The following is a 15,686-nucleotide window of genomic DNA, read 5'->3' as shown; positions in this document are numbered from 1 at the left end:
CTGTGCAGTTGATTTGCTCACTAAAAAGCACGTGTGCAAAAATAGCATTAATTTTCAGTTATCACTTAGCAGCTTTGTCTGAAACAAAGCAAAGTGAAAAAGCATTTCTCACTGGAACATGTAAATATTTGGGGACTTTATTTTCTTTTCATAATATTGTTTTTGAAATTGAATTAGGATCCACCTAAGATCAACAAGGACAGGATAATTAAATAAAAATATTTGTACCAGCCTGAAAACTCTTTGGGCAGGTGATATTCCTAGGGGAGCTGTTTAGGTGGTTTTTATAACTTCCAGAAAAGCAAACAGCTATCTCTCAAGTGATAGCTGCATTGTTTCACAAAGTTTCTGCCCTAATGACTTAAGGCACAGTAACCTGGTGGTCACTGTAGTTCTCCCTTGTGTAGACACTATGTTATCTGCTCAGCTGTTATCATGCTGTCTCTATAAAAACTAAAAGTGAAAGAAAAAAAAAAACCAAAACAATCCGCAAAATGTATGCAACATGTGTAAATGAGCCATAGCTTCAATTGGTCATTTTGGAGGCCTTCCTCCATGGTCTATATGTAAAGTATCAGTCCTACTCTGGTGAAGATTATTGAATCAAGTGAGCTGCTAAAATGCAACTCATCTGGGCCCTGTGGCATGTCTGTTCATTACATTTTGAAGGCAAGATAAAATGTCCCATCTTTCTAAAGGATTTGACTTGCTGTCAAGTCATCATTTATGCCCATGGGACGACTGATGAAATGGTCTTAGCTGAAGCCCTATGCGCGGACAATGGATCCAAAGAGTTCATGTTTGTATTAATGCTGTCCTTTCCAACCCCTCATTTACCAGGTCCCTCCTCACCTGCTAAAATATACAAGCATTCAGCAGCACAATAAATTCGCACTTTTCAGTCTTGAGAAATATTCCATAAGTCCAACACTGCACCATTCACTTGGAAAAATGTAACCAAAGAGAAGTTTGCATCCAGAAACAAGAATCAGATGACTGCAAAACCTAAACTATGTCTGAAGTTCTACGAACAAAGAGGTTGGATTTGCTCAGGCTCATGCCAGGCTTGTTTAAGACAGTGAAACTCCACTTCCTTGCAAAAAAATGGTTTGGCAAGTCTCTGCTAAAACTGACTTCATTTTACATGTGTTATGCTAGTTTCCTCAGAACGGTGGCTCAAACCAGATCAAAGCACAAAACAAGGTAGTCACCGACCTAGGCTATGCTCCAGATAGATACAATTTCTCTTGGCTGTTTTGTCCGACCATGGACTTGTCCCTTCTTTCCGCTCTTAACACATCTCAGAGTTAACATGAACAGGCAGTGGGATTGTGTTCCCTGCGGTCTGCGGACTTAGCATCAGGCATAAACTCAATTTCTTCACATTTCATTTATTGCTTTCCTTGGTTATGGCTTCAGTAAGACTTAGAAAAAAAATGGTTTTAAAGTATATAAAAAAAGGGGCATTTTGATTTCAGGTCTCCCCCCGGTGCGGGGATGTGGAATCAAAGCACCCAGAGCTTCCCAGAGCACAAGACCCAAGACCATCTTTCCTTTATGATGATGGTTTTTGTTCCTTCTCTTCCATGAAATATACTGACTAAACAATGATCATAATCCTAATTTTGTGCAATCTGAGGAAGCTTATGCTCTTTCCAATCTCTTTTGTGGAAAATGCGGGATGACACACTCATTTTTACCTTTTTTTACTAGGTCATTTCTTTCCCCCATGGTCTTTTATAACCCTTTAGCTGACCACATAAAGACAAGGTGATGTGGCAGAGTTCTTGTAACTGAAAGTGCTGTGGAACAGATTTAAGGCTGCCTTGGTGATGGAGAGGGACATGGCCCTGCAGCTGAAGGCCAAGTTCAGAGCCAGGATTGGCGCAGGGCTTTGCACTGACTGCTTTAGAGCCATGCTCGTTCTCTGAATTTGGCCCAGAGTCTCTTTGGCTAGGGAGTCAAACAACGAGCAAAAAACCAGTGGTTATGAAACTGCGCAGTTATTACAGCCTCTAAGAACTCAGCTTGTAACATATTATAGTTGTAACAAAAAAAAAAAAATTGCGATCTTTGCCTAAATTACTTCACTTGTTTGACAGCTGATTCCTATTAAGGGTTTGTATGGATCATACTAGTAATCTTGATAAACCTCTGATAAGGTGTCCAGATGTCCTGGTTTTGCCAGTTTCTAATTAGCAGTCCTGGGGTCCTGTCAATTTAAGTTGGTGTTTGCTGCCCAGGGCCATAAAGTGAAAAGTTCTCTGCATCTGATGTCAATTCTTCAAAGACGGACCCCCTCCTTACCATTGGATATTGAGTCCCAGTTGGAGAGACTGAAAATTTGATCAGCCTAACAGAAATTACAGGCAAGCCTGGAAACAATATTCTCCTGTGTATGTCCTAAGAAAGTGCCATTCTTCCTCCACACTTTGCCTGTGCCTATGGCCAGACGTGCCTCCACCTTCCTAGGGAGAGACAGGGCTTCCTCTTGTCCTGTGTCCTGCACAGATAAAATCCCATGCTGCTTCTCCATATGCCCTGCCAAGGTTTGTGTCTCAAATACGACCAAAGGAGAAAAAAATAAAAATACTAAATTCTGGCTACTCACAGGAGTACAAGGGCAGCCAGAAACAAATATGAATGGAGAGGTAAACATATATGTGAGGCTCTTCTTAAAGCCTGCTGTCCAGAGAGAGTCCAAGTGACTCGGCGCTGAATGGCTGCTCCAAGGATGGCGTTTTCTAGTCTGGGACAGGAAGCACAAGTCATCTCCAAGGACCTCATGCTTTAGGAAAGCTTGGGGGTCTAGATCTAGGCACGCTGCTGCCTCTTTTTGGCAATATAATAAGTAAAGGAAACATGTGGCTAGAGAGGACTCCCACCGGAGAGGAAAAAACCCTCCGGTATCTCAAGCGAAAGAAACTGGTAGCTAATTTCCTGTCCCTTCGCTAGCACCGTTTCAGTAATGATGCACACTGCATACTACTAAGAACACACACCACAGGGACAAAAGCCTCCCCGCTTTTGTCTTGCTGAAAGACAGCCACTGGCGGGAGGTCAAGGTCGAGGGGGGAGCCAAGCATTTAAAAAGTCAAAATCTGAAGGGCAGGAAGGGCAAGTAGTAGGTGTGTAGATGGATCAATCTGATTAGTCCTTCAACAATGTGTGTCACAGCATTTCACTCCCTCCCTAAAAATATCATTCATTTATGCCAAGCAGGCTGAAGCAACACCAGCCACTTCCCTGCCTACAGGGATCTCAAGATGACACCCCCTAAAAAGTGGAACCATTTAAATTTAAAATTCCCAGGCCAGATAGATCCAGTTTAAAGACTGAGATGAAAAGTGCAGGTCACCTACCACCTTTCAGACAAGTGCTGGGAAAGGGAATTACGTGTGACAGTTCTGGCAGCAAATTCAGCCAGACCCGTCTTTGCTCTAAATGCCCTTAGATCCTGTAAAACCCTTATCCTCTTCTTCTGTAGCTCCAAAGGATAACATTTCAAGAACAAGCAAACTATGAGTTGCTGAGGTGGGAGGCAATCTAAATGTTGCCATAGTGGTTAAAACTTAAGAGTTTAGCTTAAGACATTGAGATTTCTCGTTTCTATAATAAGACAGTTAAAAAGCAGTAGATGCAATCTTTCATGATGCACAACAGTGTAACCCTTCTGTTTTAGTGTCACCATTTTCTCATCCTCTACTACCTTTAGACCTTTAGTTTTTATCTCTTTTAGTTTTTATCTCTTTTCTCCTGTGCGTGTGTGCATGAACATTGGAGTTGCAAATTACAGGGCTGCTAGAGTCTTCAGAAAATAAAAAAGCAGCTACAGAATCCTAAAAATATCATCTCAGGCACTGCCTTTTCATCCGTATTCAGGAGGAGAGAGCTTTTGCTGACAATCCCCCTATGTTTTCCATGTTAGGGGAAGGCGTGACCCCAGGAATCTGCCAGAGCGGCTCCACTGCCACCTTCTCCACCCTCTTTCCACTTTCCTCGTGGTTGCAGAAGAAAAGCAGAGATGTTAGAGAACGCAGAGATGTTAGAGAGCGCAGGGTTGGCGCTGAGATTATCAAAGGTCAACCCACAAAAGATTTCTCAACCAAGGCCTTAACAAGGGTATTGAATTGTCACGGTGAGAGGGGAATCCGGGAGCAACGAAAGCCGTGCTGTGAGCCCAGACGCCCTGCAAGAGGAAAGCTGCCGCGGTGGCGTCCTGCAGGCATCGGCTGCTGCCGAAAGCACAGGCACAGCGCTAGATAGAGACGCGCTCAGCTCAGGGGTTTGGTATGCTTCCCCGGCAGACCGGAGTTGTCCCTGTTTAGTTTCAGTGAAAACTCATCCAGCCGACTCCACAGAGGAGAGCCTTCAATACAAAACGCAGCTTGCCAGGAAAGTTAGCCAGTCATGTGGAATCTCAGAAGGAAAATGAGGAACCCTATTTGTCAGAATTATAAACTGATAAAATTGGAACCTTGCCTCTCAAATAATATTAATGGTAAATAAAACGCAGCTTTTCAACGAGCAGGCAAGCTAAGCAAAAAATAAAACAATTAAAGTAAAACTTCTGGCTGGCTGTCCCATCACGGGCTCTATGAAATGCGTTGATGTGGGAAGAAGAAGCCCTGCTTTGTAGAGATGCAGTTGTTCACTCAGTGCCCGCTAGACTGTATTATGTCCTTCATGTACGCTTCATGCAGTGCAGGGACCTCTCTGAGCAATTTCCACTCATGCTGCTCCTGCCCGGTAGCAAGCTTGCTGCAAGCTTTGCATTCTTGTTTTCTTTATGTGCAGTGAACTACGGTAGTTCAGACCACAAAAGACTATTGTTGGATGTGTTAGAAAAAGCAGGATTTATAGGCTGTGCCTTTTTTTTCTTTCAACAGATAAACGGTAACACCAAAATTACAGCACAAGCTGTTAAAGTCCAATAAAAACAAAGGTTCGTCCCTATGGCAAGAGGTACTAAGGTCTGCAAGATGTCCTTCAAATTGAAACTGACTGTGTAACTCACAAATAATATGGATACAAATTAGCTATATGTGATCATTTGCTTCTGTTTATCCAAAGCATATTCTTTTCTTGTGTGTTTTGCATACATTGCATTTACAGTGTGAATGAGCCACACATACCTAGTGTTTACCATCGAGTATTTCACATGGGGAAGATGGCAATTAACTTTTTGGTTTAAATTCAAGAAAATCTTCCCTCCTTTCCATGACCCAGTGCCTGATTGGACTCTTATGACAACTACAACTGCTTACCTTAGAGCAAAACAGAAAGAAACATCTCTAAAACACAGTACTTCTCTCCAAAAATATGATACCCAATGAAGAGGAGCTGCAAAAATTCATTAATGCAGTGCCAGAAAATAATAAATAATGGAAAGACTAAAACATGTATTTCAAAGTGAACTAACTCCTTCTGATGTACAAATTAGGCTACACAGCCAACAAGCCCCTGAGAAAATTTCTTGCGCTTCCTCATCTCAATGACATGTGAAATAAAATTTTTCTGTCCATTTCCAAAGAAATAATTTGTAATTTTAACAAAATGCTAAGGACCAGCCCAGCCCCTAGATAGACTTACTTTTACTACTTTTAGACTTTGAATAAACAAAAGACAAGTTGCTGTCATGGTATGTTAGTATTTTTACATCAGACACTTGATGAAGTCAGGGAGTAGAGAGTAACAGCAGTTACCGAGGAAAACTAAACAAAACCTAAGCAGGATCAACAAGCCTTTTGCAGTGCTCATGAGCATCTGAGTTTGGACTGGGCTGCACTCGTGGAGGAAGATTCTTGTTGATTTTTTATCTTGGCTGCACCCCCTCCCTCTGCATCTCCAGTCTGCAGCACGGCGTGGCACGCATACCAGGACAGTCCAGTGCCTTGGCAGAGATTTCCACCACTGGCGGCTGGAGCTCAAACCCTGGCCAGGGTCAAAAGGAACAGTGACGGTGGTGGTCTAGACCTATGTCCCAGAGGAACTTTGTCCACGTCATTCACACACACGCAAATACAGCCCCCACCACACGTATTTGGAAGTCAGGGCTTCGGAGAGTCCCCGACCGCTCCCCGCAGCACTGGAGCAGCAGGGCTACTGCCGGTCAGGACGGTGTCACATTAGCAGAGCTGTGTGGGAGGCTGGCACAGTCCCCGCTGATGCTCTGCCTGGTTTCAAGCAAGCCCGCGAGCCCCTCCTTTTCACCAGCATTACTCTGCTACAGAAGATTTCACCATAACGAAATATTTTGGCAAAGCCCCCCAGACCGGTCCCCAGTCCTTTAGCGATGACAGGGAAATTGTGCGGAGGAGGTTCTCACCCAAGAGCCGGGAGCTGAGCTGCACAGTGCAGGGGCATGGCCGCTAACAGGGACCACCGGGCAGCAAAAGCCCTCCCATCTATTAGCACTTCTGACTGGTCCAACTCATTCCCAAGGAGTCTTTCCCAGGGAAACACACTTAACACGCTCGTACATACACACACTGGCGCTTCACGAATCCCTGTCTGCTAACAGCAAAATAAACATGGCTGGGCTGCAAGGCCAACGGGGGTGGACCGAGAGCTGCAGTCACGTAGCTCCTGCAGAAGCACGTGTCCCACTGCTGAGGGAATCAGACACCCCAGTTAACATCCTTAACTCCCCCTCGCCCCCTTCTTTCCCACCCCTTCCTCTTCCCCCGCCCCCACATTTTGTTTTTTTATTGACCCTTCTCCTTAAATACCCAGGGTTCCTTCTTTGGCCTGACTTCCCTCAGGAGCACAACCAGCCCCATCTCCTTTTTGAACTACTGGACCTTGGCATCCCTCCAGCACTATAGAGTTAAGAAAGACATTTTCTATTCAGCAGTTCTGACTCCATCACATATGTCTCTGTAGAGTAGGTCAGAAGGCAAAGCCTGCAGAGTGCAATAATATTTGTACTGCTGTCTAATCCTAGAGGGGAATTTGTAGGAGGGAAGCAGAACCAGTTAAGAGAATGCCAAGTACCTCCAAACCGCAGGGCTCTGCAATAAAAAGGGGAACAAAGAGAGATGGCTCTAACAATACCCGCAGTGTTTCTTAATCTAATTATATTTCTACTCTCAAGTTTGTAATCGTAAGAAATGCCCCTCATAGGCTTTTGTTATCTTTTCCTCTTTCATAGGTAAAGTTGCTCACCTGGTTAAATAGAAAGCTGCTAGTAAAACAGTCCAAATATATAGCAGATGCATAAGCATGCCTTGAGAAATGATTGCTGGAGACATAAAATCTGAATTCCACCCCCACCCCCCCCAAGTTCTTCTGTTTTCTTCCTCCTGTGGTGAAAACGCACCTCTCAGAAATGTCCCTGTTTTCTCTTGGACTGAGACATGGTGGTCCTGTTTCAGGCTTGAATTATAGCATCACAGAAAGCGTTTAAACTTACATTTCTATGAGACAAGTATACTAAAAGGGAGAGCTTTTCCTTGCTCCATGGAAGAAGCTTTACCCTTTCCAACATCCAGAGTGAGGAGACTTAACAACATGGCTCACTTATCTATTAGAAATATCTCAGTTGACAAACTGTACTCTGTTAAAGGTTCAAAGTAGAGGAATGAGCCCCAATCATCATCAACACCTCTACTACTACCTGTGACTTTCTATTCTTACATATGAAACTTTAAAAAAAAAAATCCTTCCTAATTCTTTCCAGGAGGACAAAAGTATCACCTCTAAGTAACAAAGGTCCTGAGTTAAAATATGACTTTAATTATGTGGTTTAAAAGAAGAGAATCTTGCAAGAAGGAAATAATATAAAACAATCTTTCTTGTGAGAAATTTCTGTAATCACTGTGAAAATGCTTGCAACAAGGTATTAGGAGGTAGTATCATCTCAATTTAGAATCAGTAAGCATATATTACCCTTCCTTGGAAAAAGCAGCCGGAAATGCTGAAATTACACCTCCTAATTATTCTCATTTCCTCTGTAGAATTATACTTTCAGTTGATCTGAGTATGTCTTTTCCATCTAGAAAGAGCAGAGAAGGGTAAAGTTACCTTTCTTCCCTCAAAACTGGTGTGTGGTTTCCCATTTTCACTGGTTCTGATTAAGTGAAATATCCCGGGCTCAGCTCAGCTGCCCAAATGTCTGCTCTTTGAAGTGCCATTGAGCATCCCTCTTGGCCTCCTGCTGCTGGAAGGTCTCAGCCACACTTTGGAGCTGTGTAGTTGCATAAACTCTCTAATCCACTCAGCGGGGTCAAAACCACTTGGGAGAGATTGCCAGTCCTGAACTATTGAAAATAGATACTGTCCCCTGGCTACCAAGAGCTCCAGAATCACACAACACTGCTCAAGAAAGGACAGCCTTGACATGGTGACAGATCACTCAGGCTTTGCAGACAAAATGGCCTAAATACTTGTGTACTTCATCTCTCCCTTCAATAATGACAGAAGGGCTACCTTTGGGTTACCTTTTGCATCTTCGTTCAATATACATGGCATTATGGAACAAGACAAGATGTCAGTTTTCAAGGTGGATACTGAAAATTTGCTGCAGAAGTGGCAAGAATCATTAAAGTAACCATTTGGAGAACCAGCTCAACCCCCTCCAGAGAAGAGTACTTTATTTCTGAAATGAGGAGACATCAAAAATAATTTTTGCCTCACGTTTGGGTCATATCAAGTATGGTTTGAGACACAAAAAATAGGAGCAAGGAGAAGAACACTATATAAATACAATCAAAACATCTTTTTCCCTTTCCTCCCCACTTTGTCTTTAACAAAATGCCTGATTTCAGAATTTCTCAGGAATATGCCACAATCCTCAACCTGCCATTAAAAAATGCCTGCTGTTCTGCAGACAAAAAGTGCCAAAACATGAACAGTATGAGGGGTAAGAATATGCAAAAGAAAGTGTGAGGGAGCATTGCCACAATCTTTTAATTAAAGAAATGAGGGATGAAAGAACAGACTTATGTTGAAGTTGAAAAGCTGGATAAACTGATCTGAGACTGTATTACACTAAAGCCTGTGAAGATATGGGGAAGTCATGTACTGAGCTAGACGGTCCATTAGGATGCAGTATGGGAAGAAAGAGTTTGGTCTGAAGCTAATATGCAAAACAGAGCTGTGATGAAATAGATTAAAGTTTTTTTGAAGATGGAGGTGAAAAGTAATCACATCATAAAAGAAATAAAACATTTGTAACTAATTCATTTGCTTCCTTTTTCAAGCGAATCTATGAAAACTAGATGTAAACTATTCTCTCCTGCCAGTTTTGAGAAAGTTTGTTTTCCAAGAAAAAGAAAAAAAAAGGAAAATAGCACGGTAGACATCATTCTTCATGAAAGATGGGGATCAGGATGCTACGTCTTAAGACCCGTTTGCAGCATTATTTGCATTCAAATGTAGATTCATTTTTTGTAAGTCCCTGTTCCACTTTTATTGGTCCTGGCAAATTATGTGATACGAGATGTGCTGCCCCAGCCTGACAGGTGGAGCTGAAAAGCTTTCTACTGCTTGAAGATAAATCAAAATAGTAAACGTAAAACTTGTAGTGGAGAAGAAAAGGATTTGCCTGTGACTAGATACAGATCCAAGGCAGGTATCATATCTGTCCCACTGCAGCATTTGTTCCCCAGCAGCATTCATGCTCTCCAGGATTGCCCTTCCTTTTCACTTGTTGACAATTTGAGTAGAGACCTTTGACTACGTGCCAGGGGAAAACTGACAGCTCAGAGCTATCTTAGCCTTGGTCAAATCTCACCCAACAAGAGGAAAAATCTGCTGTTCTTCTCAGGCCAGGTGGAGAAGGTTATTCCCTGCTGCTTCCCTGACCTGGACCAGGAAAGCCCTGTTGCAGGTGCCTTCTCTGAAGCAGCACTCCACACAGCTCATGGGATGCCAGCACAACCAAAATAACATGCAGAATTTATCACAAACCGGAAATATATGTGAGGGTGGAAGGAAACTGTTGCAGTGCTGTAACCCAGGTAAGAGTCAGAGCACCGCCCTTCTATTCTGTCTTGGGTTGAGCCAGACTTTGAGGGCTGCAGACTGTTCCGTTACGACTGCGTAGAGAATTTCAACTTGAGTTTTGGCCTGGTTCCAGGCAAGATGAATGAGACTAATTATTGACAGGTTTTTGCAATACTTTTAGAATTCAAGTATACATTTATGTCACAAGTCACCTAGGTCTCCTCAACTGATTTGATTTTCATGATGTTCTTATTAAACGTTAAGAAGGCCTGGCAGATATATATGGTTTGAGTTTTCTAAGATGCTCTGTTTCTCACAAAAGAATTGCCTATAAAGCTAGAATAAACACAGAGGGAATAGCAGGCAAGAGAAAAGAGACATCTTTGAGCTAGGAATTACAATACACAGCAATCAAACACAGCGTGGGATGATTTAACGAGGTTTTCAGATGTGCTAGAGTGGCTGCGCTTTGGAAAGTTCTCGCTATTTTTAGGGACCTGCTAGAACAACAGTATCGCCACATAGGCTAGCGTGCTTCTTTCTTCTAAGAATAAACTTGTTTCCTACAGGTCTCAGGAAGATCTTTTCCTCCTGAGTACTGCATCACATGAGGAGCTGGGGTTTTTACCAGCTCTGCAACGGGTTGTCAAGTAGTAGTTCCTTGCCCAGTCACTTCAGAGGATCACACAGGAGCACTCGGCTCTGCTCTGCTAATTTCTGGGATCTCATTGCTCTTCCCCTTTGCAAGCATCTCATTCACCCACAAAAAATGTATATACAGTCTAGTCATTACCCCATTCCAGTGGCCGGCCTGGATTTTAATCACTGCTCCATTCGTAGTTGTTCTGTGATGGGATCAGGCATAAAACAAATCTGCTCCTGATTCTTCCTGTCAACAAATGAACTAGAGGCCATAAACTATCCCCTTCCTAATCTACTATTTCAGCGTATTAGCTAACATAAACCTGTTCCAGTGACCCGTGTAATAGCCACACTGACATTTTATGCTTGGTTTCTCAGTCCCATATGTAAATGATTAAAAACTACAAGGGTTTTCTTTATACAAATCTATTAATAGCTTGGGGATTTTTTTGTTCAGTTTTTAGGGTAACGTATTTTGAGTTTGAAGTGCGGCGCGCATAGCAGTGGCTGGCGTCAGAAGCCACTGCAATATACATTTCAGCTTCCTTCAGCCAGCCACAGCAAGAAAATTGATGGCCTGTTCTCTGGAGCTCGTGTGTTCCTCCTTGGCTGCTGTCTCCCACGCTGCTGGTGTATTACTCTGTTTTCACTGGAAAAGAATGCAGGACATTCAAGCTATTCCAAGCAGCATCCTTGATGTCTGGATTTCATGGGAATGTTTCACACCACAGTTATTGCTAACTGTTAACTTTCATACCTCGGACTGTTTTTTTTGGCAGCTCCCTCTGTTTTGCTAGCCGGACAGACATAAGCCAAAGCAGCCTTCGTTGCAAACACGAGATGCGTCGCCGTCTATCATATTGTTGCCAACTGGGAGACCCACCTGATGGCACCCTGCTATGTGTAAAAATGGAGGGAAAGAAAAAGAAATAGAAAAGGACTTCTAAAAAAAAGGCCACCTTTGCTCTGACCTCCAGGAAAGGCTTTCAACTCATTCCACAGAATAACTTGGAATTTCAGCATCTCAGTACAGTTAAAAGGCATTTAGGCAACAGTGTGTGCATGTACAGGAGCAAGGAGACGGCGGCTGTATCTAAGAAATTCTGGCCCTCTTCATGATCTTCTCCATGCTACAGGAAAGCTTTTTAAAGCAATCACTCTTTGAGGAGTGACTGGAAAGGCTTGGAGGAGGTAAGGGGACCATAACGCATACCCCGTCATCTCTACCACTTGCACGTCTCTTCTGTTGCTAGTGCTGTCTGCTGTTAGGAGGACACAAGCCAGGCTGGGTTAACCATTCTTTATGGTCTTACAGCTGGCGGCATGTCAAAATATCCTCAATACTGGCTTGACATTGCAGGAATGAAGAAGGGGCATGGGAAGAGAGGGATTATGTTTGAAGCTGCTCCTGTAGTTGATTTGATTGATAGCAGAGAGATAATACAAAGCTTGGACTCAGACCCAGAGTTCGTCAGAGTTCGTGGGTCTTCAGATGGAGAGCTTGGTTCAACTCCTCAAATTAGGGACTAAAAAAAGTTCAGATGCCAATCTGGTTTGCAATTTTCCTCATGTAGAGTACAAAAAATTAAGGCTTTGGACTGAGTTCACATAATGCACAGAGAATAAACTATTGTTTATGTCACAATGAAAAAACAGGATGACTGTTATTAGGAAGCTGGGTCTACGTTCTATTCAAAAACTCTGAAAATCCTACAGACTGTGGTGAGTAGAAAAACAGAGCAAGACAGGAGTCTTTCAGCAGATTTTTTAACAGGCTTTTTATACTGTTTTTCTTTTCACTTGGAGTGCTTCTATGTAGAGAGCTGGTTGCAAAGTGCCATAGAAAAATCTGCTTAGCACAAAGCATTTCCTCGAAGCATCTCAAACTGGACAGCAGCACTTGGAGAGGGGAGCCTGCCTCCAGCCCTGGCAGGTCCGCCATGGCCACAAGCCAGTTGCCTGCCTTCCTCCCATCAAGATTTGGAGAGCTGTCAACCTCATCTCCCTCTGCAGTCACTGGAGGGAAAGGTGCATGCTTCCAGAAAGCAAAACGGATGTTTGGCTCTTTCAGAGAGTGGTTCAGCAGACGGTACCAGCCGTTGAATTTAGAGGGTGTTTGGGTTATCTGCATTCCTTAGGAACTTAATAAAGACACCCCAAACGAAATGCCATTGTTCTTCCGTAAATACTGAATGGATTAGGCATCTTTGTCAGCCAGCAATTGGTGTAAACCCAAAGAATATCGAGCTGTAAGGAAACTACAGATTTGAGAGGGGGAAGAAAAAAAAAAAAGAATTGGGTTCAGTCCAGTTCAGATCTTTCCTGCTAGTATAATCATCATCTTACTGACAGACAAGAAAAACACAAAGGCATTAATGGTTTGTTTGAGGCCACACAGGAAGCCTGAGAGAAGGCTGGAAACTGAGACCGTATCTTCAGCATCCAAATCCTTAACCACAAGGCCATCCTCCTTTTCATAGCTGTCTGTCTTGGGAAAGAGAAATGGAGTAATTCTGAATCCCGTGGGCCAATAAATTACATTACCATGACATGCAGAATCAGTGCTTTGTGCTGGCGTATTTTTTGCTTCTTGCAATTACCTTACCAGGGATCACTGGGCTGCATTTATTGGAAGACCAGTACATAATTTGGTGGAGATAATATGTCTTACTGTTTCGTTAGACCTATAAATGAGCTCGGTGGTCTCTAAATCTATTGTCCAGTGAGTAATGGCCCATATTGCGAAATCTCTCCACAATTTATCATCATCTGCAATATATTCTAAATCGACTTCTGACTGGAAAAGCAAAGGCTGCTGCAGATGAGGCTGAATGACACAGCTGGCTAGGGGAAGCTCAGACATACTGCCAATATGTCTATCTGGCAGTGCTTTCTCATGTTTCTTATCACTCCTTGTGCTTTTAAAGATTGTGATGGGGGGAAGAGAGGAATGAGTTTTTAGTAACTTTTTTTAAACATAGCAGTCTAAGGATCAAAGGTGAGGTGAGACAAGGACAGTAAGGAAAGGTAATGCCTTATTTTGAGCACATAAAATAAAAGCATCTGGCCTAATAAAAGATACTAGCTCTGCCCTGTAGTCTGGCCGGAGGTCAGTAACAGAGTGCTGCTCTGGTGTGGTGTGTAGCCTTCGCTAGCTGGTGTTGCAGTCATGCACGCAGCAGTTCTTCACAACACTGGCCCTTGCAGAGCTCAGAGATGGAACTAGCTTACCGTTTCCTTCAACTCTTAACAGAAAATACTGAGCCTTCCTGTGTAAGATGTCCAAAATGCTAAAGTGAATCAATGTACTGTGAATGGAGGATACAGAACAAAGAAGTCACGTGTCTTACTCTGGACTTTTAAATGGTGGAGATTTGGGTATTGCTCTTCATGGTAAAGAGCAGGAATGACCATTTAAAATTGCTCCATCATTCAGAAATAGTAGGCGTAAGAGGAGATGGGAAGGAAAGAACACATTCATTATTATGAGCAGGAGCCACAGTGGGTTTTAGTATGGGTGATCTTCCTTTCCTTTCCAGAGGACAAGTGCCCGGGTTATCTGTGTTCTTGTGAAAGTTTTGGGATGGGAGAACAGTGAAGTCCCCTCACTGGGGGTATGCCCCTTGCAGTTTTTCCACAAGTGCAGGATGAACCAGGCGAGGCAGCTGCAACTGTGCTCCTTATGCTGATGACGCTACAGGAGCCACTCAAACAGCAGAGGCTCTGACGCCATTCCTTTCTACAGGTGCTAGTTCCACCAAGACATTGTTGACTAAGCCTGGGTTTAGTCATCCTGCCAAGCTGCTCCACGCAATGCAAGACACCATAGTACAACTAATAAAGGAAGGAAGCCAACCTCGGGAGCAATTTAGGATACCAGAAAAGGTTAATTACCTTGCTACCCTGAGTCAATCCTTCCCCTGTAGCTCCCATGGCAATCCTACAACATTCTGGAAAGCAGTGCTGTGGTTAAATGGATATTCTCCGAAGAGGCAGGGTGAAGCCTTATACACACATTTCAACATGTAGATCAAGAGGTGGAACTTCATCAGCCCACACTGAAAACAAAGTATGTCAGCACCGCTCATGAGAATGAGGTCTCTTCTTCAACACCCAACTGTGGAGTTAGAGGTCTTGTGTCTCTAGACAGAGACACATATTGAGGAGATGCTGTCCAGATACTCTTTCCACTTAGCTCATGTCCTTGTCCTACAATAATTCACAGACATTTCAGGACCTTCTGAAAACTGTAGAGCTGCTGTGATGACATTTCATGCAAATGCATGTGACTATGGGAGACCACATGTGATATTGGGCTAGCTGATAGCTTACGACTGCATCCGCTTACCAGTAAGAGAGACTAAACAATTTAACTCTGTCATAAACCGTTTCTGTATGTTTGAAGTACTAAGGGAAACCGCATGAAGTGCAATGAGAGAGACAATGTCAAACTTTACACACAGGAAGAACCTTATACTCATTTGAGAGCGAAATAGCTGACCTTCCCATCTTCTGAGGCATGCAGGGGGTATAGTCTACTTTTGTAGCTTTCACCTCTCCAGTCTTGCGCCTGTTTCAGGCTCAGTTTCTAGCTTCCTAAAGGATTTTGGGGCAGCAAATAGTAAGTTTAAATGGTCTCAGGATAAGTCTGGATGACGTACATCATTCAAAGCTGCTCAAGAAGGACCTGGCCAGATGCAGAGATTATTTGCTAAACATACTGAAAATATGCAGGTTTGTGAAAGTTGTGCCTGGCAGCTACTTCCACACTCTCTCACCAATAGAAAACAAATCTAAGTGCCCGAGGCTGTTCAGTAAAAGTTCATTAATAAACTTTGAACTGTGTGTTACAGGTATTCTTGTTAGGCAGTGTGTGTTATGTTTGGCTGTAGAAGTACCCCAGCTTTCATTTTATGCAAATGAACCTGTCAGAGACATCTGACAAAATCTTGGATGGCCTGGCTGTATGGCTTTCTGGATTTTGTTGCACTTTGGAGAGACAGAGCATGCATATGTACCCAAATTAAATTAATCGGAAGTTGGTTTCTCTTCTGACATAAGCTTTGTGGAAATGGAAGGCTCCTCCATGTAGGCTC

This window comes from Gavia stellata, chromosome 3 (assembly GCF_030936135.1).
Source record: "Gavia stellata isolate bGavSte3 chromosome 3, bGavSte3.hap2, whole genome shotgun sequence".
NCBI lineage: Eukaryota > Metazoa > Chordata > Aves > Gaviiformes > Gaviidae > Gavia > Gavia stellata.
The sequence above is the reverse complement of the archived record's forward strand: the minus strand, read 5'-3'. Positions refer to the sequence as shown.